The sequence below is a fragment of the Amblyomma mixtum genome, chromosome 4 (genome assembly GCF_055824585.1).
Source record: "Amblyomma mixtum isolate Tamu chromosome 4, ASM5582458v1, whole genome shotgun sequence".
In the NCBI taxonomy this organism is placed as follows: Eukaryota; Metazoa; Arthropoda; class Arachnida; order Ixodida; family Ixodidae; genus Amblyomma; species Amblyomma mixtum.
In genome coordinates, this window is record NC_143015.1 from 107,872,683 (window position 1) to 107,894,837 (window position 22,155).

General features: G+C 49.6%; 1 protein-coding gene and 1 long non-coding RNA gene across 5 annotated transcripts in view; both read right to left on the reverse strand.

Moving 5' to 3' along the window:
* Positions 1-22,155, reverse strand: part of LOC149347763 (uncharacterized) — a 220,076-nt gene that overhangs the window by 39,668 nt on the left and 158,253 nt on the right. The window lies entirely within an intron of this gene.
* On the reverse strand, positions 1,747-8,440 carry LOC149347765 (uncharacterized). The gene is made up of 4 exons (XR_016292199.1): positions 8,293-8,440; positions 6,279-6,371; positions 3,275-3,442; positions 1,747-1,878 (listed from the first exon to the last, which is right to left on the reverse strand). It is a non-coding gene; the product is annotated as an uncharacterized LOC149347765 (long non-coding RNA).

Consider the following 22,155-nt stretch of genomic DNA (forward strand, 5'->3'; position numbering starts at 1 on the left):
GACAATTTTGCACCGTTGCTTCTTAAAAGGTTGTCTAGAAGCGAGTATTCATAGTAAGCGGGGCAAAATACGTACAACTTTTGTCAAAAGTTTGCTTACGAGCTGCACCGTGTGGCTCGTAATGCATCCCCAACGTTGCAGCACGGCTGAAGGCAAGAAGATTTCTGATTCTCCCCACTCCGATGGGTACGAATCCCAGGAATGCTACAGGAGCCCCACTACACAGCTTAGAATGCAAACCTCTCAGCTATAAACTTGTGACAAAGCCTGTACTTTCTTGGTTCCATTGTTTATTGCGTTGCGTTAGTAAGTCTGCCGAGTTTTGCAATCTTTACCCTCCTGTTTAGACAGAAAAAAGACAGTGCTTCCAAACATGGTGCTATGCCTCTCGCATTCAATGCTTTCATTATGTGATAGCACAGAAATCCCGTTGGAGGGAACACCAGGTGCCCACCGTCGTCACACCTTTCAGGTGGCCGCACCTGGCTCCAGCCGCCTCTGCCTCAGATATCTACCAAACGTCCTTCGCTTCCAACCCCCCCCCCCCCCCCTCGCATTTCAAACTTGGCAAGGCGCCATACCAACTACTTTCCACCTGTTCTCGATTATCCCCTCTTTCCACTTACGCCACCCTCTCCACTTGTAGGGGAGAGGAGGTAGACGCTGAACTAAGAATGACTCTGAAAATTACTGAGACTGACACAGTGAAAATGAGTAGAAGTAGAAATTAGAATCGCATTGTATTATATTGTATTGGGTTTTATGACGCATAAGGAACTCGGACCATCATGCGCCAAACACATGGTATAATTTCTTTCAAAAATTGGGTGTCTTTGGTGAGTCTTTGCCCAGACAAGGACTCACAGGAGCCCAAGAAATTAAATAAAAACCTCAGCCTTCGTTCTCAGGCGTGAGAACAAGGATGAGTGCATCATAAAATGCGTCAAAGCACAGAGTAAGAATTTTATTGTAAGTTTTTGCGATATTATAGTTTAAGATCGCCGCTCCTTCCAGGAAATTAAAGCAAATGAAATATCTATGCACAAGCTGATTATCTCCTAAAAGTAATTACCTGTTCTCCTTTGACGACATAGCGTACTGAAACCTGGCACGCAGAGCTATTAAGGACTGCTGAGCTCAAATGTGTGTTTAGATTTAAAATCTGACCTGGAAGAGAGAATTTTTGGCAAAATTCCTATTTCTTACGGTCATTTCTTACGGGCCTTTATAGTAATTTTTTAGTTAAAACAAGGCTTTATGAATATGTAGACATTTCCGAAGGTCCACTGCACGTCCCAAACTTTTCTTTTTCCTTTAAACATGATAGATTAGCAATTAGGCCAAGTGTGAGCTAATTACTGCCACATTACTCCAGCATTGTTTGTTCTTTCCTGGCTTGTTATTTACCTTCAACAGAATGACTTCATAGGCGTTTTGTTTAGCTTTAGAACGTGCTGTGGGCATTTCAAGATGTCTGCTTATTGTAAAGATTTTTTTAACTGATAAATTTCTATAAAGGCTAGTAAGATATGACCTAATTGGGATATGTTATTTTGTCAAGTATTTCCTTCCAAGAGAGATATATGAAATCTTAATGCATATTCGAACTCAGCATTTTATGATATACCTACAAGCTAGTTTCAGCAGGATATGTTATCAAAAAAAAAATTTAAGACGCTCATCTCCCCTTAAGTGCCTAAAACGGTTTTAAGACAGTGCATTTCAGGAGCGGAAACCTACCTTTACATCGCAGTGAATGGTCTGAAGGCCAGCGTGTTGTACGGATTATCAACGAGCACTAGCTTCTTCATCCGCAGGATGAGGAAATCCCTCTCGCATTTCGACCAAAGGCACCGCAGGAAATCTCTCGTCCGCCAGCTAGAGGGGCGGCACAGAACGTGACACCAGCATGAGTATCAGAACTATGTTCGCTAGCATGGGTCTGGAAAGAAGCAATCTACCTTCGACCTTAAATGATGCGATTTAAATATGACAGCTGTCATCAGAGAACTACAAGTCATATTTGAGAATTTCTTCGCAGTTTGAACAAGCGACAACTTTATCTCATCCCGAGACCTGGGTGCTTATCAAAGTAAGTGCCCGTACCAGTCTCACTACCTGATGGCATGAGTGATGCTTTCTTAAGGTCTATCAGTATTGTTGAGCCTCCATGTCAGGCCCTCGTCCAAGAGGTTACCAATGATACAAGCAAGTCCTTTAGCGTGTTCTGAAAGTACGAGTCCAGGTCACATGTTACGATCTCTTCTAATCACAAAAATAACTTCTATGATGTGGGCTTATGGTCGAGAAATCAAAGTACTTGAGCACCTAAATGCAACATGGGGTGTAAGGAATACAATCATTTTAAAATGTTCTAAAATATTTTTTTCTTAGTTATGTGATTTACTGCGAGTTCACCATTACACATTTTAGAGGGGTTAGTCTTGTTTTGTGAGTAGGAAGTTGTAAGGTTAATGTGTGTGTGTCCAATTTGAAGTCGACATAAAAACTTCTGTTCAACGTTCCTAATGCAGTGCATGCATCTGCTTTCTCATTAGCCACAATGTTACGTTTCTGTGTTGGGACTTTATGTATGGTGTTTCCTAATACGCATACTCAGGTAATAAGCGTAAATGGCGCTGTTTCTTCTGTTCCCTCCAGTAATGACTATAACAGAAACCACTAGGCCACACCAGGTTATGAAGAATGTTAGAGCACTACCAGCAAGGGAACATGCATGGCTATGGACAGGTTGCTCTATATCTGCAGCGCAGAAATGCTAAATGCGTACGCACTCTTCACAGCTTTGTGGCCTCAAGGATACGGAAAGGTACTTTAAGGCATAAGCCTTTCTTGGCTCATAAGTGGCGGGGACGGAAGTCTGTGGACAAAAGTTGTCTGCACAAACTGTCAATCATGAGATAAGTTCAATGGTAAATAAATTGAAAAACTTGATTAAGCAAAAGTTCGTGAGGGACATATATGTAATGAAATTAAAAACTAATATCAATGTAAAGGAAAATAAGACAATATAAAAACTATTATAAAATAAGAAACGAAGGAAGAAAGGCGACAGGGAAAGGCTTCGGTATTTCGGCTCTTAAGCAGACAAGCGCGATCCTGCAGTTTTTCGTATTTTACGAACACATCTCGCCACAGGCCGTTCAGCAGTGATCTGTTTGCTGGCAGGTTTGTATATGCATGGTCACGAACCGCCGATTTCGTTGGAATGCAAAAGTCAATTAACATGCGCTCTATCAGATGTCTCCCTCACCTTCGGCATGCAGATGAGTTTCCCTCTCTCCTGCCGCATCCACTCGGTCGGGACGAGGGACATGCTGGCGCTGAGGACGTTGTAGACGACCACACAACGAACGCAGCGTTGACTCAGGAGGTGGCCAAGGCTCATGCTGCTGTTGGCCTGCCTCGCTGCCGGTCCTTGCTGATTCAGGAAAAGAGAGAAGATATACAACATATACAACGGAGAGCTACAGCACAGCGCATACCGCCACCGCTCACAGCTGACAGCCAGTTGACAGCCAAAGAACGCCTGCGAAAGCAACACTACTGGTTGGTTGGTCTTGGTTTATGGGGATTAATGTCCCAAAGCGACTAAGGCTATGAAGAGACGCCGTAGTGGAGGGCTCCGGAAATTTCGACCACCTGGGGTTCTTTAGCGTGCAGTGAGATCGCACAGTACACGGGCCTCTAGAATGTCTCCTCCAAAGAAATTCAACCGCCGCGGCCGGGTCCGAACCCGCGTCTTTCGGGTCAGCAGCCGAGCACCATAACCACTGAGCCACCACGGTGGCTAAAGCAACACTACTGGAGCCCAGCTCGGCTTGTCGCGTATGCTCGAGACGGTGCGGCTACCAAACGACCTTGGGTCGCCGTTGCCTAGCAGCCGCTTCAGCTGCGCTCCAACAGATGGCGCCGCTGCCGCCCGTCGCCTACACACCCAGAGGACACCACCCTCGCACAGGGGCTGGGTTTCACAGCTCATGACAGCGTCACGCCGGCTCCCTGGCCGCCACGAGCTAAACCGCTTAACCAGAAGCTATCGCCACAAGCGTATTGGCAAAAACGGGACGTACGATCTTGTGCCGTTGCCTAGCTAGCCGTGTAAGCTCGGGTAGTAACTCGGGTAAGTTCGCACGAGCGTCGTGCCATCTGCGTGCTGTTGCTCTTCCCGAACAACAAATTTTGGTTTATGGTTCATAGGGGTTTACTTCCCACAACAACTCGGGCTATAAGGGACGGCGTGGTGAAGGGCTCCGGAAATTTCGACCACCTGGGTGGTCGCGTTTCAGTGACTGACCTCTTTTCAGCTAACCTCGAACAAGCTGTAGAAGAACTGCAGATTTGGCTAGTTGGAGCAGATTCATAATGATGGTTCAACAGCACAAAAACACACAGACCAAGAAGGAGACAAGACACACCAACAAGCGGCATGCCCTGAAGCTAGAAAGCAACAAACAATGCTCAGGCACAGTCACGTTTTTCAAGCAATTGATGACGGTATGCGTCAACAAGGAAGATTAAGCGAAGTTGCAATTAGCAACAGACCGAAGTTCAGCGCTACCCGCCTTACCACTATGCTCGATGGTTCCTGTACTGTGCAAATAGTTTGTCGAAGTTGGACAAAAATGAAGCAAATAAACAGTAGCTGGCACCAATGGGGCCCCATGCGCCTCTCTGCTAATCAGTTTAATCAATGAAGGAAAAAACATATCAATGGTTTTACTGTGCCTTTTGCAAGAAGTGCATTTTTTTCTTGATACGTGATGTCGTTATGCAGAGGTAATTGGTAATATGCTTGAGTGAGTCGACTGCCGGTAGGCTTATATGTTGCTTATTTTGGCCGCACTGGTGGAATGTCTGACTGGTGGTGTGCCCGTTAGCAACCGTGGTAGCAGTGATCTTGCAAACTGATCAACCTACACCGACATGGCAAGGTTTTTGTGAATTGACCTATCGGATTCAATAACGGCTTCATCACCAACCGTATGAAGCAAGATAAAATAGCCACTGAAAACGAAAGCTTTCGCTGTGCAATCGCATCACTGCGCACTTGTAGTTATAGTAGAAAGGATGCAGTTTCCACTACGCCCACTGCACTTCTAGTCAAATCAGTCAAGCAGCAATTCTAGTCAAATCTGACAATTTGACGTAGAAGCCCCAGCTTGCAGTTCACTAATAATTGTTAGTTTGTATGTCGGCAGCATACATGAGTGCACATTCTGGACGGAGCTAATTGGAAAAAAAGGAGTAGACAAAGCACAAAATTGAAGTTAAAAGATTAGGGTTCATTGACTGCTAATTCACAGTGATCACCTAACTCATCTAGGCAGATTATTTGCAGCACTTAAGCCTTGGTGTAACTTTGCTGCGACCGCAGAGGCCATGGGCAAATTACTGTATGAACTTCAGAGGTTTGTGGCGAGTAAGAATTAACGGCTCTAGCTGGGTGCCTGCATACAAGAACATGTCGGCGTTTTTAGCACTTTCAGCCAGTCTCACTACCGAAAATGCCTGATTTTAAGATATTTTCCTCGATAACTGCTGATCATAACTGATTTGCAACATCCCCTCTTTAAACACTAACGCTCAAAATGACCATCGTGTTGGGCACTTTTACTGTAAAGCCACAAAAAATGATATCTTCCCTCTATTTGCACATACATAGCAGGAGCGAGTACAAAAAGTCAACAAAGCCCAAAAAAAGCTAACCTAAACTAACCTAATCCTTAAAACACTTAGCTAAAATGGTTCTATTCTTCATAAGGTAGTGCACCAAGCGATCAGTCCATGTTAGCCGCAGGGCCGAATGCTTGTGTACAGGCAATGGGAAACAATGCCATCAAGTATTCCCCACCAGGGCTCTGACTTAGTTGAAGTCCAGTGGAAAAAAATGGTTACTAAAAAATAACGTGAAATTCCGTAAACTCTATTTCGTGTTATATGTTATGCGAGATCAAGGCCATGATACTGCAGGCCGACATTCAGAGACTGCGCATTAATTTCACCCGACATGGGCTTTTTTAAAGTACACTAACATATAGCAGAGCCCATGGGTGCTTTTGCATTTCTGCCCCATCGAAATGCAGCCGCCGAGTCCGGTAATCGATCGCACTACCTTGGCCTGGATCGAAAGCATACGAATGACCATACGTATATGGCCACCAACGTGCCACTGCCCCAAGCTGGTATGCTAGATTAGCGGCAAGTTTCACTGAAATGGCCTGGATACTTATTTGAGGATATAGCTGCGAGCTTACCCTTGCATTTCAGCCAGAGGCACCGCTGGACACCACTCGGCGGTAGCCTAAGGGTCCTCAGGGAAGTACTACATCACAAGGAGAGCTCGTGCACTGCAAGGACGGGAAGAAGATTTTTCACATATGCAAGCTTACTGATCACTGCCCATGTCTAATTAAAATTAAATTACACTTTTCCCACTTTGTCCTTGAGCCTCTGCACTCCACAGTGTACACTGGGAGCAACCAACTAACGCTAATTCAGTACAAATATGCACACACACAAAAAACACAGATCACTAACCCATATCTGAGTCAGCATTATATTTCATCCTGGCTGTTTCATCAGTGAGTATTCTTCAGCAACAAAATCAGCTGGTTTCTTTTCACTCACGCTCCAGCGGTGAATGTCTTTGTGCAAAGTCAAAGGTGACTAAATAATTCTGGGGCTGCGATTTTATCTAATTTTGGAGTATTTTGAGCTGCGTTACAAAATTTGTTTGGTTTCCTTTATGCGGTTTAACGTCCCAAAGCGATTGAGGCTATGAGAGTCGCCATAGTGAAGGGCTCCAGAAATTTCTACCACCTGGGGCTCTTTAACGTATACTGACACCGCACAGTACACGGGCCTCTAGAATTTCTCTTCCAAAACCGCCGCGGCCGGAATCGAACCCGCGTCTTTCGGGTCAGCAGCCAACCACCACAACCACTGAGCCACAGCGCCGGCCCGTGACAAAATTGGCAAGCATTCAACCATTCAACGAAGAGTTACGTTTCGCAGAACATTATATTTTTGTGTTTAGATATCCTTGCCCACGCTGTTATGCCGTTTACCGGAGCCCATTGTCTGAAAACTACACCACTAAGGGCGCCTACACTAAACTTAATTCATCAAGCATCCTCTAGACTTCGTGTCAAAGCGGTATAGCATTGTATGGTGTTTTATGCTTTCCTGTACTGTTATGCTTTCCTGTAGCATGACACTTCAAAATTTAACATGGCACTTGTGAGGCAATGGCTCAAACAATGCACAGAGAGAACTGTTTGCAATTTAGTACATCAGGAACCGTGTGCAATAAACCTAAGGCAGCGAAGGACTGGGACAAAGAAGGGAACACCTCAGCAGCTATGGTGTTCTCTTCTTTGTCCCTGTCCTGTGTGCGCTGGAAATTTTCCAACAAGCTGTACCAACTCGCTTGAATGTCAGTTTTACTACAGCGAAGAACTGTTCGTTCGAAAGAAATACATGGGGATTACACGTTTGAGATAATGCCCACCCTCAAATCCGCAGGTAGCCAAGACCACTTCTATCAATGGGGTGTCCCTCTCCTATGTGCACTGGAAATTTTCCAACATGCTGTATCAACTCGCTTGAATGTGTTTTACTACAGCAAAGAACTGTTCGTTCGAAAGAAATACATGGGGATTACACGTTTGAGATAATGCCCACCCTCAAATCCGCGGGTAGCCAAGACCATTTCTATCAATGGGGTGTCCCTGTCCTGTGTGCACTGGGAATTTTCCAACATGCTCTATCAACTCGCTCGAATGTCAGTTTTACTACAGCGAAGAACTGTTCGTTCGAAAGAAATACATGGGGCTTACACGTTTGAGATAATGCCCGCCCTCAAATCCAGCGGATAGCCAAGACCATTTCTAGCAACGGGGGTCAACACTGCGAAATCAAGGACGCCGTACTCAAGGGTTCCAGAAATTTCGAATATCTGGGGTTCTTAAACGTGCACTCAAAGTACACGGGCCTCTAGAATTTCGCCTCCATCGAAATTCAGTCGCCGCGACCGGCATCTAACGCGCATCTTGAGGGAAAAAGGGAAAAGGGTAAAGCCTTCGTGTTTCCGGCGCTTCAGGAGGCAAGTGCAATAGAGTAATATTTCGGCTTTTAAGACTACATTTCGCCAAAGGCCGTTCAATAGTGATATGCTTGATAGCAGGTTCGTACACATGGTCAGGAACTGGCGGCTTCGATGGAATGCGAATGTCAATTAACGTGCGCTCTTCCAGCAGTCTCCCTCACCTGCGGCGGCGCTTCGCCATCTCCTGCCCCATTCACTCGGTCGGGACGAGGGGCATGCTGGCGTTGAGGACGTCGCAGACACCCACACGACGAAAGACTCAGCAGGTGGCTCAGGCTCCTTCGCTTTTGACTTGTCTCGCAGTCGGTCCTTGCTGCTTCAGGAAAAAAAAATTCGCATACAGCGGAGATCTTTAGCACAGCGCATACTGCCACCACTCATACCTGTCGGCGGCCGTGGCACACATGCGCACCTGGGCCCGAGAGGCGACGAAGGAAATCAGGCCGTTCTGTCAGCGATCGCACCGGTGGGGCCATCTCGTTCGCTGACCGTGCAGATTGCTTGAAGCCTCCACCGAAGACTTGAGATACAGTGGAGTTTTGGCCAACTACGTTTATTGTGATCATCAATAAAGCAGTTGAAAACGGGCCTTCAAATCTTTTGCAAAACAACCCGAACCCCTCCCTCGCCGAATCTCCACGGCTGAAAAACCAGAAGGCGCCACCGGTGCGATCGCTGACAAAGCGGTTTAATTTCCTTCGCCGTCACCGCAGACGACGTGAATATCCGACTTCTGATCGAATCAGGTAACGCAAACAAACGTGGTGTAGAACAATTTTGCCGCAATGCCAATTCTTTGCGAAATTTGGGCATGAACAACGCACCCGTTTAGCTGGGATGTCTGGGGCCCCAAGTTTAATTGCGCAACTCGTATGTGACCACCGACGTGCCAGTGACCCAAGCTGCTATTCTAGATTAGCAGCAAGTTCCACTGAACTAGCCGGGATTTGAGGATATAGCTCAGAGCTCACCCTTGCATTTCAGCCGGAGGCACCGCTGCACACCACACGCCGGTAGCCTGAGGGTCCTCAGAGAAGTACCACATTCCAAGGAGAGTTCGTGCTGTGCAAGAGGCTTATGCAAGCTTACTGATGACTGCCCGTGTCTAATTAAAGTCGCTTTCCCCTTGAGTGAACCTTGTTTCTGCGCTCTTTAATGTACGCTGGAAGTAACCAACTAGCACTAATTCCGTAGAAGTATGCACACACACACAAAAAGCACAAACCACGCACTGACTCACATCTCACGTAGCTTAATATTTCATTCTGTTTGTGTGATCAGTGAGTATTGTTCAGGAACAAAGTAAGCCGGTTTATTTTCACCCACGCTCCAGCGGTGAATGTCTCTGTGCAAAGCCAAAGGTGCCTAAATATATCCTGCGGCTGTGATTTTAACCCATTTGGGAGTGGTTGACAAAATTCGCAAGCACTCAACGAAGAGTTACATTTCGCAGAACATATTTTGTGTTCGACATCCTTGCCCGCTCTGTTATGCACGTTACCGGAAGCAATTGTTCAAAAACTAGCCAACTAAGGGCACCTATACTCATGAAAAGAGATCATCTGCACTCCTGCGGTGGCGTCACCGCATGCTGCCTGGTAGACAATACAATTCTATTTAGCACACAGTACTGTAGTATCGACTGCGGCGAGGAGTGGACATACGGCGTTGGCGTCTCGCGAAAAACACAAATATTTCAGAGCACAAAGTTGTAAAAGTGTTGCAGAGTGTACCAGGCCTAACATTCTTTAGGGTATTCATAAAAACCCTTACGCTCTATCGTGACATCGACGTCGAGGAGGTCCGCGCGACCCTACACGCCCTCAACAGCCGGTCGGCAGCTGGCCCGGACCTCGTCACGAACAAGGCGCTCAAGAACCTCGACGACGGCTCGATTGAGAACCTCGCAAAATACTTCAACAAGTGCTGGAGAGCGGCCGCGCTACCAAAGCAGTGGAAGACAGCCAAGACTATCCTGATACCCAAGCCGGGGAAGCCACCGGACACGGACAACCTTCGGCCCATCTCGCTCACGTCCTGCGTGGGCAAGGTGCTGGAGCACGTCCTGCTCAACAGGTGGCAAGACTACCTGGAACGAGAAGGGCTGTATCCGGCCACGGTGATCGGCTTCAGACAGCACCTGAGCACGCAGGACGCGATGCTGCAGCTCAAATACCAAATCATAGACAATGGCGGCAGCGCCCGCGACAACAAGGCAATCCTGGGTCTCGACCTAAAGAGCGCCTTTGATAATGTGAAACACTCGGCGATTCTGTCCCAAGTCTCTAAGCTCAACATGGGCGAAAGATCCTACAACTACATCAAGGACTTCCTCACGGACAGGACCGCCCAGCTACGAGCAGGCGACCTACAAAAGCAAGAGAAGAAGCTCGGGAGCACCGGCACACCGCAGGGATCGGTCATTTCGCCGATGCTGTTCAACCTGGTAATGATCGGAGTGGCCGAGAAGCTTGCCGACATCGAAGACGTCAGGCACACCATCTACGCGGACGATATCACACTGTGGGTGACCGGCGGCAGCGACGCCCAAATCGAGGGCGCTCTGCAAGCGGCCGTCGACGCGATAGAAGACCACCTGGAAGGCACCGGCTTGAGATGTTCGCCGAGCAAATCGGAGCTCCTCATACTCCCACCTACCAACAATGGCAGATGCAAGACCAGACAACGCGAATGCGAAACAAATCAGAATCGTAACCAAATCCGGCAACGTGATCCCCGAGGTCAGCAAAATCAGGATGCAAGGCATGGTCATCGAAAAGCATGGAAGAAACGGCGAAACCATCGCCCGTCTCACGGCAAAAGCGGCCAACGCTATGCGACTCCTCAAAAGAGTCACTTCCCGGAAGGCTGGCATGAGAGAGGAGAGCCTAATCAGGCTGGTCCAATCCTTCATCATCAGCCACGTCGCGTACGTTGCAGCCTACCATAGATGGCTGCAACACGAACGCAACAAAATTAATGTAATCATCAGGAGAGCGTACAAGGCGGCGCTGGGCCTGTTCGAGTCCACGAGCACGACCCGCCTCTTACAACTCGGGATCCACAACACGCTCGAATAAATAGCCGAAGCTCAACGGACCTCTCAACTGGAGCGGCTGTCCACGACCAAAGCAGGGAGGAAGATACTGGACGACCTGGGAATAGGACACTCGAACGACGCGGAGACGAAGCTCCCTGTCCCCGAAGAGGTCCGACGCCAGACCAGAATCGACCCCGTACCCAAGAACATGAACCCCGAGTATAACACAGAAAGAAGAGCGGCGAGGGCCAAGGCTCTCATCGACCTGCACGCCAACGACGAGCACGCGCGGTACGTGGACGCGGCCGAATACCAACGGAACGCCTTCGCAGCGGTCGTCATAGAGGCGTCGACCGGCGACACGAGGACGGCAGCGAGCGTGAGAGGCGCCGGAGCGGAACAAGCGGAGGAGGTGGCCATCGCCCTGGCCATCGCCGACGCAGACTGCTACATGGTGCTGAGTGACTCGAGACAGGCGGTGCGAAACTTCGCCAAAGGCCAAGTCTGCAGGGAGGCCGAGCGCGTACTACGAGCGACTAAACTGCAAGACAGAAGAGTAAGAATCAAGTGGTTTCCGGCGCACGCGGGCGACGCGTCGGAACGCAGTGCGAACCACAATGAGATGGCACACGCAGCGGCGCGAGCGCTAACCAACCGCGCCCCGGCAACAAACCGTCCGACGTGGTTCGGAGCCAAGGACCGCATGACCGACTACAGCGAAAGCACGAAGGCCTACCGCCTAGCTCGCAGGACTCTCCCACCCCCGCACCCGAGGCTGAGTCGAGCGGAGGCGGTACTACTGAGACAGCTCCAGACCGGATCGCTACCGAGCCCGGGACTGATGCATCGCATGTACCCCGAGACCTACCCGACCGATACGTGTAGAGTCTGCCGGAGGGAGCCGGCAGATCGCACGCACACCTTGTGGGACTGCATCAGAAATCGAAAGAAAGCAAGATCAGGAACAATCCCGCCGCGGCTGGAGGCAGCAGCGAAGAGCAACGACGATGACCAACAGCTATGTGCCGTCCAGCAGGTCCTCGGGGCGCTCGAAAGGCAGGGACCCAGCGAGCCGGCAACGGCGAGCGGAGACCCGCGCCGAGTAACGGCAGCCTCGTAGACGACGTAGGCCCTCATCGGGGCGCGCGAGCGCCCAACTGCAGGCACAAATAAAGTTTGCTCCAATACAATCCAATTACGCTCTCCACTAACACACTAACACTACAATGGTGTTCACTAGCTCTCTTAAGGAGTTGGTGAACTCCTTCCGAGGGAGTTTGTCCCACTTATCTAGCAAACGCTGCGTCGTAAGATATTTCGGTACTGAGTTCTTTAAGGTGTGTACCCAAATTTTACGGGTCTTACGGCAGTCTATTTCTATGACATCTGATATGAGCAAGTTACTGGAATGCCAACTTCTGGCAAGCGGCGTACGTATTCGACACAATGCAGTGTAGTATGCAATGCAGTATTTGACACAAAGTGCGCTCGACCCTCTGCTGTGCTCCTCGCGATCTACATGCTCTAGCTGCCACCTGTGCTCAATTCAACTGTGCGCGAGCGTTTGGCGTTTACACTCGGAAGTATTATACGTAGCCCGGGCCGGGAACCGTAAAAACGGACGATAGCATTTGTAAGATAAGCGAGTACTTCAGGAGACGCTCGCAAAAATTTTTCAAACCTCAACTAATAAAAAGGCGGCCATTATCATGTGTCGCAGATAGCATAAAAACGGACCACTCGGCACAAGGAGGTGCTGCTCGCTCCCTTAGTTGAGGCGTTTCATTGACTCCAGAAACAACAGTTAGCGGACACGCCTTCCGAGCGTGTTCCGTTAGTGACGCGAACGCCGATCGCAAGAATTTAAAGCGCTTCGAAACAACACGCGGGACGAGAGACCACCATTTTCTTCAGGGCGTCTGCTTCTGTGCTTTAGAGGAGACGTAGCGCTGCAAGTCCGCGGCAGATGATGCGGACTTTCCGTTTATCACAAGGAACTCCCTGACAGCGCTGCACTGCGCTGTCGCTTTCCCCTCCCCAAGGCGGAGCTCAAGGGTCCTCCAATCTTTTTCTGCTGCACACCCACTCCAATGTTTTTCTGCAGCACACCCACACAGTGCAGCGCTAGTCATCCACTTCAGCGTAATATGCTTGTCGCGGTCTCTTTCCTCACGGGGTGCATACATGTTCCTTACCCACACCTTGTCTCCGCTGGTGGGACGAGAACACCGGCCGGTGCGTCCGCCCAGCTGACCCCCACGCGGCAAAAGCGCTGCAGACGCTCACTGCAGTTCTTCAGACTACAGATTCCTCCGCATCCTTCAGCGACGCTGGGATCGCACGAGCCTGACGATAGACGGGATGAACCGCCTGCAGGTTCACAAGAAATCGCGGTCAGCAACGGTCATGAGACAGATGAAGGCGTATTCCTTCGCTGGCAATGTCAAGTCCCAGCGTTCGTGCATTTGGAGCAATGCTGGAGCGTGTGATTTGCACATTGCCATTGTCTAAATTTCGGCCACTTTATTAATGCGAAAGCATTATTATACGCCTCATCGGCAACGAAACCCGGCGTCGGCGTAGACCAACAGCAGTGGTCCGAAGAATCCCAAACGTCGTCAGCGCGGTATCAAAGAAAAGCGATCTTCCGTAGGTGCGGCGCAATGAACCCAGGGCCTTCAGACTGTGAGGCGAGCCCGCAACTCATTGGCAACAAAATCGCGCTGCGTTTTGGTGAACTAATTAACCTATTGTATGCGTTGCATTACGACTGCATGCTAGTTGTCCTTAGAAAAGAAAACAAAAATAAAAATCGAAAAACTATATGCTTTCGCATTCAAAACAAGTCTTACGCGCCTTAATTTTAGAATTGACAGTGCCGGTCGCTACGGTCTCCTGTAGCAGAGGCGGCGACACCCGCTTTTATCAAGAGGTTAGAGGCCCGAATATTGGTAATCGGCGGTCGCGCTTCGTGCCTGCTGCGGTAATTCTGCACGGCGACAGCAGGGCTCCTGCCAGCAAGACGTAGAAAGGTAGAAGGGTTTAGTTTATTGAACCCAGCGCCTCATATAGTCGGCAACGGTGATTGCATGTAGCCGCACACAGACGCGAGGATCGAGGCATCAAAGGCTTCCGCCTTAAAATGCGACCCGAGACGGCAGCCGTCTCCGATTTAAGGAGCGAGAGAATGCGCTCACATTATGCTAATGAAAATGCCACGATATTGTTATGCTAATATGCGTTGTAACATAACTGCCCTGAGATGAAAGAAACCACTCTGCAGCACTTTTACGACGCCAGACGTCGATTAATACTAGCGTCCGCACTCAGTGATGAAGCACCCAGCTCAGCAGTCGAACACGAAAACACACAGCCACTCCTGCGGGTTTACCTCAGCCAGTGAGTCGCCAGTGTGGCTCAAAAGCCCTTTGCAAGGTAGACTATGTGTGTCCCGGGTTAATCTGCCAGGACACCACATTCTGAACGCACGCGTACTAAGCACACGAGAGCTTGGAAGAAGCCGGCAGTTACGCTCGCATGTATAGTGATATATCCCCAAGAAATCGGGACCCGGCTCTCGCACGCAATGGCTGGCTGTACCTCTCATTCATTGGCGAAGCCTCGACTGCAGAAACAGGAACAAAGCCGGCATGGAGCGCTTGAAATTTGCGATGGCAAAGCACAGAACGCTGACTGTCGAGCGAAGTCGAACGCTAGGACTACCGCAAATATGCCTAGAAGTCTCATTACAGGCTGACAACTCCTGTTAGACTTGCAGTCAGAAACATTGCCTGGATAAAAAAATTACTTGAATACCCTCGGTGCCCTCGGAGACGCCATGGCTTCGCATTGTAGTACATGTGGACCACAGGCCTCACCTTATGCTACGACGTGTCGATCGCCCGATGAGGACGCCGCTGTGGAAACCAGCTGTCGGTCGATAATTTTCCAGGAAAATGCCAGAAGTCCTCCAGAGCGCCGACGATAACTTCAAGGAATCCCCTACTGAGCCTTCTCACGAGGAGCTGTCTGGGGCACAGACACCGCCACTCTGCATCCCTTGCACTGACCCCGGAGACCTTTCGTGCTCGGCGCAAGGCTACGTAACCAGTGGCACTCACGCGCACGCACGCGCTCTCCCTTCCCTCCGCCGACTGGTCTCGTGCTCTCCCTGGCGTCGATATCTTCGGCATTAGTCACGAGACCTTTGCTATTTTTTTGGCTTTTTTTGGCTTTTTTTTGAGAAAAGGAAACGGTGCAGTAACTGCCGTTTCTCGGTCGACATCAGAGCGGCGCCGTAAGGAAAGGGATAAACAGGTGAGTGAGAGAGTAAGGAAGAAAGGGGTGCCGTAGTGGGCGGGTGTCCGGTCGACCACCTTGTGATCTTTAACGTGCATTGATAGCGCACAGCACATGAGCACCTCTTGCATTCCGCCAAAAGCATTGAAGGACTATGATTCCGCCTTCTTCAAAACGCAGCCGCCGCGAACCCTGGAACTCCGGCTCAGTAATCGAGCGCGCTCAGCCGCCGGGACGCCTCAATCGTTATGGCGCTGGGCTTCTGTCCCGAAAGACACGGATTGGATACCGGCAGCGGCGGTCGAATTTCGATGGAGAATAAATTCTAGAGGACCTTGCACTGCGCGATGTCATTCCACACTTAATAAACCCAGACGGCAGAAATTTCCAGCGCCCTTCACATACGGCGACCCTTATAGCCAGATTCGCTTTGCGAGGTAAAGCCCTGCCATAAACGATACTTCAAAAGCGCGGCATGGGGATACGGAAGGCCTAAAAAAAGCAGTCAAAGGTTCGCAGCAGCCAAGGGTTGCAAATTAATTTCGACCGCCCGATGTTCTTTGACGCACACTGGTGTCGCCCATCAGACTGGCTTCATATGCGTTTCGCCTCTAAAGGCACGAATCAATGGACACGTGGTATGCAGTACGTACGACGTACTACAGTGAGTAACAGGGGTAAAATCAACTGCGGTTTAACTATTGTTGAATCTGGCTAGACAACGAAAGCTATGACGCATCGGGCAACTAGACGCGCTTTGGCGTCAAAAGTTAAATGCGGTCCGGACACTGGATAGACAGGGCGCCCACTAAGCCACACTAGCAGGTGGCAGTTAATAGATAGCCAGTTTACACACCCAATGAACTCTGCGGGCAATTGCAGCAGTGCCGCCTTTCTCCCACAACGTCGTCAGCGCTAACGCATGGAGCCCACATCTATCTCTCAGCACCGCCACGTACCTGAAAGCGCTATTGAGGCGTCCAATGACCTGGCCCTGCGAGCCAGTTACGAGCTATTCCTTTCCTCAAAAGTCATCCTACTCTAAAACATAGTAAACGCCAACACCAATAACACAATGAACGCCGAAGGCCCATGGCTTCAGTGCCGCCTTTCTGCCCTAACGTTGTCAATGCCAGCGCATGCAGCGTACATCTCACTACCACCACGTAGCTCGAAGGAGCGACTGAGGTGCACTCTCTCCCAGGGGGGCAGTTATGCTCATTTCCTTTCCTTTCGAAGCTCTCGTTATCGGTTTCGGCGCCGTTTTGGAGCGGCTGAAGTTCAAGGATTCGGTGAAACGCATAACATGGCGCAGTAAAGCTTTTGCTTTAACAATCTGCCGACGATTACGTTACTTCCTCATGCGAAATTAGAGCGCAGCACATCAGCTGTTTCAGTGTTTTGATATATTGAGGCAATTCGAGCAAGACATGTGTGTACAGTTACAGATAACTTGTTATTTTTCACACATATTCATTCCTCAGGAAACACTCCACTAACACTTCTTGATAGTCATGAAGGAAGCTTCGTGGTGAGAGAAATAGATAAAAAAGATGCCCAGGCTTAGCTTGGTTAAGCCAAGAATGCGTTGCATATTGCGCGGTCTTTTTGCGCGAGGTATTGCTTGGCGGCACTCGATTTTCTCAGCAGCTGTTCCTCCGTGACGTATGGACGGACGGACGGACGGACGGACGGACGGACGGACGGATGGATGGATGGATGGATGGATGGATGGATGGATGGATGGATGGATGGATGGATGGATGGATGGATGGATGGATGGATGGATGGATGGATGGATGGATGGATGGATGGACGGATGGATGGACGGATGGATGGATGGATGGATGGATGGATGGATGGATGGATGTGGATGGATGGATGTGGATGGATGTGGATGGATGGATGGATGGATGGATGGATGGATGGATGGATGGATGGATGGATGGATGGATGGATGGATGGATGGGTGGGTGGGTGGGTGGGTGGGTGGGTGGATGGATGGATGGATGGATGGATGGATGGGTGGGTGGGTGGGCGGGTGGATGGATGGATGGATGGATGGATGGATGGATGGATGGATGGATGGATGGATGGATGGATGGATGGATGGATGGATGGATGGATGGATGGATGGATGGATGGATGGATGGGATCGCCCCCTTTGAAACGGGGCGGTGGCAACCGCCATCATGCTCAGCCTTTTTTTTTCTCTCTTTTTTTTCTTTTTTCCTTGTTTACTGCGTTTGCAATTTTCACCAAGAATCTCCATCATCTTTACCTACGGTTTTTCCTCCGGCTGTCGTGACGACACGTCACCTGGTTTGGTGGCTGCCCGGCCACGCCCAAGGGCTGAACTGAGTGATTGCAATATGCTACGCATAATATATGCTCTACTTGGAGCACCAATGCTTCGTTATCAATCAAGAGGTCTACGCAGGTATTAAGGCGGAAGCCTTTAATGCCTCATCGTTGTAAGCAGGAGCTGTCGACAGAAATGTCACGCTTTTCAGTTGGTCGAAACGGTCGTAACGTCACAGTGCGCGAATTTCAAACGGGGCCAATTGTACTTTGGCTACTAACCATGCAACCAATTAAAGGGATCGTACAGTGATGCTCCAAGTAAGTTTGAGTTTAGTTAATTGCTTACTTAACCAATTAGTCCAATTAACCTTTCTAGTCAGAGCAGATAAATAAATAAATCCGAGTAAGAAATTGGCCGAGCTTGGGAATCGAACCCCGGTCTCCGGAGTGCGAGCCGAGCACGCTAACAGTACCACGCTACCAGTACGCCATGCTACCACGCTACCAGTACGCCATGCCAGCTCGATGGTTTGGAATGAACAAAGGTGCGCCTATACTCCGTTTCATACATCATGTGCAACGCGGTGAAGGCTACGGAAGTAGTCCGCAGAAAAAAATAAAGAGAGGTGTATCCCTCCGCGCTGTTTTGTGGCCGTGCGGTCTAACGCGTCGCTCCATCTTCCTCCCTTCCCGTTACGGCGAGGTTTAGGTGTCCACCGAGATATGACAGATACATTTCCTTTCCTCAAAAACCAATTTAGCGACGAGCAAGGCGTATTTGTCCGCGTTTCAGATTGGTCCAAATTGTCGTCACGCCGCTGAGCTGGACGCCATTTTCTCAAAAGTAAAAGGGAGGCGGACAGAAAGAGTAAACACGGCGGCCAGCGGGGACAGCGAAAACGTGAAATGGAAAAAGACGACACACGCAAAATACAAAATCACAGATCTCGACCGATTCATTCGCAATATCATCGTTTTTTGTCACGCTGATGACAAATGTATTACCCACGAAGCCTGTCGGCAATGCATTTGTTATTTTTCGCTCACCACAAGCAACGCACTATTTTCTGTCACGGATGCAGGCTGCGCAAAAAAGAGCGCTAGCTTTGACAGCGTTGCACCTGATGTATGAAACGGAGTATAGTGAATACGGTGTCTTCGTTCACTCCCATCTTCCTCCCTTTCCGTTACGGCGAGGTTCAGGTGTGCACCGAGATATGCGAGACAGATACATTTCCTTTCCTCAAAAACCAATTTACTGACGAGCAAGGCGTATTTGTCCGCGTTTCAGATTGGTCCAAATTGTCGTGATGTCACCACGCGCGAATTTTGACGGGTGTCCACCGAAATATGTGAGACAGTTACTCCGCAACTTTCTTTCGTCAAATACAATTTTCGACTAGTGTCTACTGACATATGCGAGACAGTTAATGCGTAATTTTCTTTCCTTAAATACAATTTTCATTTCCTTCATTACTGCCCCTCTTTCTTCTTTCACTCCACTTCCTCCCTTCCTGTACAGTGCGGCTCAGGTGTCCACCGAGACGACAGAGAATTACTGCGCCATTTTCTTTCCTTAAAAAGCGTTGCGTTCAAAGGGAAAGGCATCGCGCCGAACGGGTGGTGGCGTTCAATGGACTCCGTGGCAGCGCTACAACACGCTGTCGCGTTCCACTCCTAAAGGCGAAGCTTAAGCGTCATTAATTGGCAGTTAATTAATACACCAACAAAATGTGAAGCGAACAATCGTGTAGCAGAATTCAGCACTCAGGCTTTCGCCTTTCAGCACTTTAGCCGCTAAAGTTCCTCGTAATTTTTTAGCGAGGTTTTCACAGCCGTGGGAGAAGTTACGATCGAGAGGAACGGGATGCTCTGCGACATGAGTAAAAAATCTCTGCCTCTCCCGTAACCGAGAGTAGAGTAAGCATGAAATGTTTACGGGCCTAATGTCATCTCGGTGGACACCCGAACCGCACCGTACAGGAAGGGAGGAACGCCACCACCCGTTCAGCGCGATGCCTTGCCATTTGAACGCAAGGTTTTTTTGAGGAAAGGAAATGGCGCAGTAATTCTCTGCCATCTCGGTGGACACCCGAACCGCACCGTAATGGAAGGGAGGAACGCCACCACCCGTTCGGCGCGATGCCTTGCCCTTTAAACGCAGCGCTTCTCCCCCAGGCCCCTGTGCGCCTGCGCGGCTTTGCTTCGATGCGCGAAGCCCCTAAGAGATCACGTGTGACAACGAAGTGTATCGTGGCATTTATGTGCTTTTTGCACGCATTATGCGAAATCGGAAATTATAATTCCGTGCATTATCAAACGCACTGCGACTGATATCTTGATAAACATTGAGAAGGCACTGGCAGCAGTTATTTTTTGTGACTCCTTTGGAGACCAACCGGCGCTTGCATGCCGGTCGCGTAGGAGGGCTTACAGAGTCTCGTTAAATCTCGTTAAGTCTCGTACGGTGCCCGGATGTTCTCGTTTCAGAGCCCGGATGACTGGAATTCAGTGCCCGTATGACTGGAATTCAGTGCCCGGATGACTGGATTTCAGTGCCCGGATGAGTGGGTTTCAGTGCCCGGATGAGTGGGTTTCAGTGCCCGGATGAGTGGATTTCAGTGCCCGGATGAGTAGATTTCAGTGCCCGGATGATGGCTCTCGGTCTCGGCGTGACGTCACCACACTGCCGACAACGGGGGCTAAAAGCATTTCATGCTTAATAAGGGATTCCTGTTTGTCTTCTTATCTACATTTAAGTCCCCAGCCACCCTGCCACCCTGGCAGGTGGCCCTGGTTGACCGCGAAAGTTCGCTCACCACTGTCAGCGCTAACGCATACAGCCCATATCTTTCTCTGATCACCCCACGTAAGCGCTATTCAGGCGTCCACTGTCCTAGTAGCCAGTTATATGCAGTCCCTTTCCTTAAAATGAACGGAGTTTAAAAAAAATCTCTGCCTCTCCCGTAAACGAGAGTAGAGTAAGCATGAAATGTTTACGGGCCTAATGTCATCTCGGTGGACACCCGAACCGCACCGTAAAGGAAGGGAGGAACGCCACCACCCGTTCGGCGCGATGCCTTGCCCTTTGAACGCAGCGCTTCTCCCCCGGATCACGTATGACAACGAAGTGTAACGTGGCATTTATGTGCTTTTTGCACGCGTTATTAGAAATCGGAAATTATAATTCCGTGCATTATCAAACCCACAGCTCCACTGATATCTTGATAAACATTGAGAAGGCACTGGCAGCAGTTATTTTTTGTCTCATTGGGAGACCAACCGGCGCTTGCATGCCGGTCGCGTAGGAGGGCTTAGAGAGTCTCGTTAAATCTCGTCAAGTCTCGTACGGTGCCCGGATGTTCTCGTTTCAGAGCCCGGATGTTCTCGTTTCAGAGCCCGGATGACTGGAATTCAGTGCCCGGATGAGTGGATTTCAGTGCCCGGATGACTGGAATTCAGTGCCCGGATGAGTGGATTTCAGTGCCCGGATGACTGGAATTCAGTGCCCGGATGAGTGGATTTCAGTGCCCGGATGACTTGAATTCAGTGCCCGGATGAGTGGATTTCAGTGTCCGGATGATGGCTCTCGGTCTCGGCGTGACGTCACCACACTGCCGACAACGGGAGCTAAAAGCATTTCATGCTTAAAACGAATGCCGAAGGCCTATGGCTTCAGCGCCGCGTTTCTGGCACAACGTTGTCAACGCCAACGCATGAAGCGCACATCTGTCACTAACACCACGTAGCTCAAAGCAGGATTGAGGTGTCCACTATTCCAAGAGGGCAGTTGTGCGCCTTCTGCCTGGTTCAGGTGTCCACCAAGATGTTTGAGATAGTGCGCCATTTCCTTTCCTCAAAAATCAATTTACCAATCCTTCCCTCTGCTTTCCAAGATCCCGCTCCATCTCCATTGGTTTCGCAGCTTAAAGCGCGACTAAGGTGTCCACTGCCGGTTACAAGGGACAACGGCCACGGCGCCAGACAACAGCAACGCCTTGAAAGGTAGAAAGGGGCGCCAAAAAGGTGCGCTCTAAATAATTTCAGTGTCGGGATTAACATCCCGAAGCAACGCAACGCACGCTCTTTGAGGTACTACACTGCACTGGCATTGTAGGGTTTCGGATTGGACTACCCGCGGCTCCTAAGCGCTAAAAGCGGAGAGCACACGGGCGTCCATTTCGCCTCCATCGAAATGCGGTCGAAGCTTTTTTCCAGTCGAATCCTCGTTGAAGTATCTCTGTAAACGCGGGCATGTCTACAACGCGTGCTGAAGTAGCAAGCGAAATAATGAAATTCCTACAGAATAAAAAGAAAAGCAAGCGGTTCACGAAGATATACGGTTTTAGGGTGGGCGCCTGAACTAATCCGTGTGGCAATG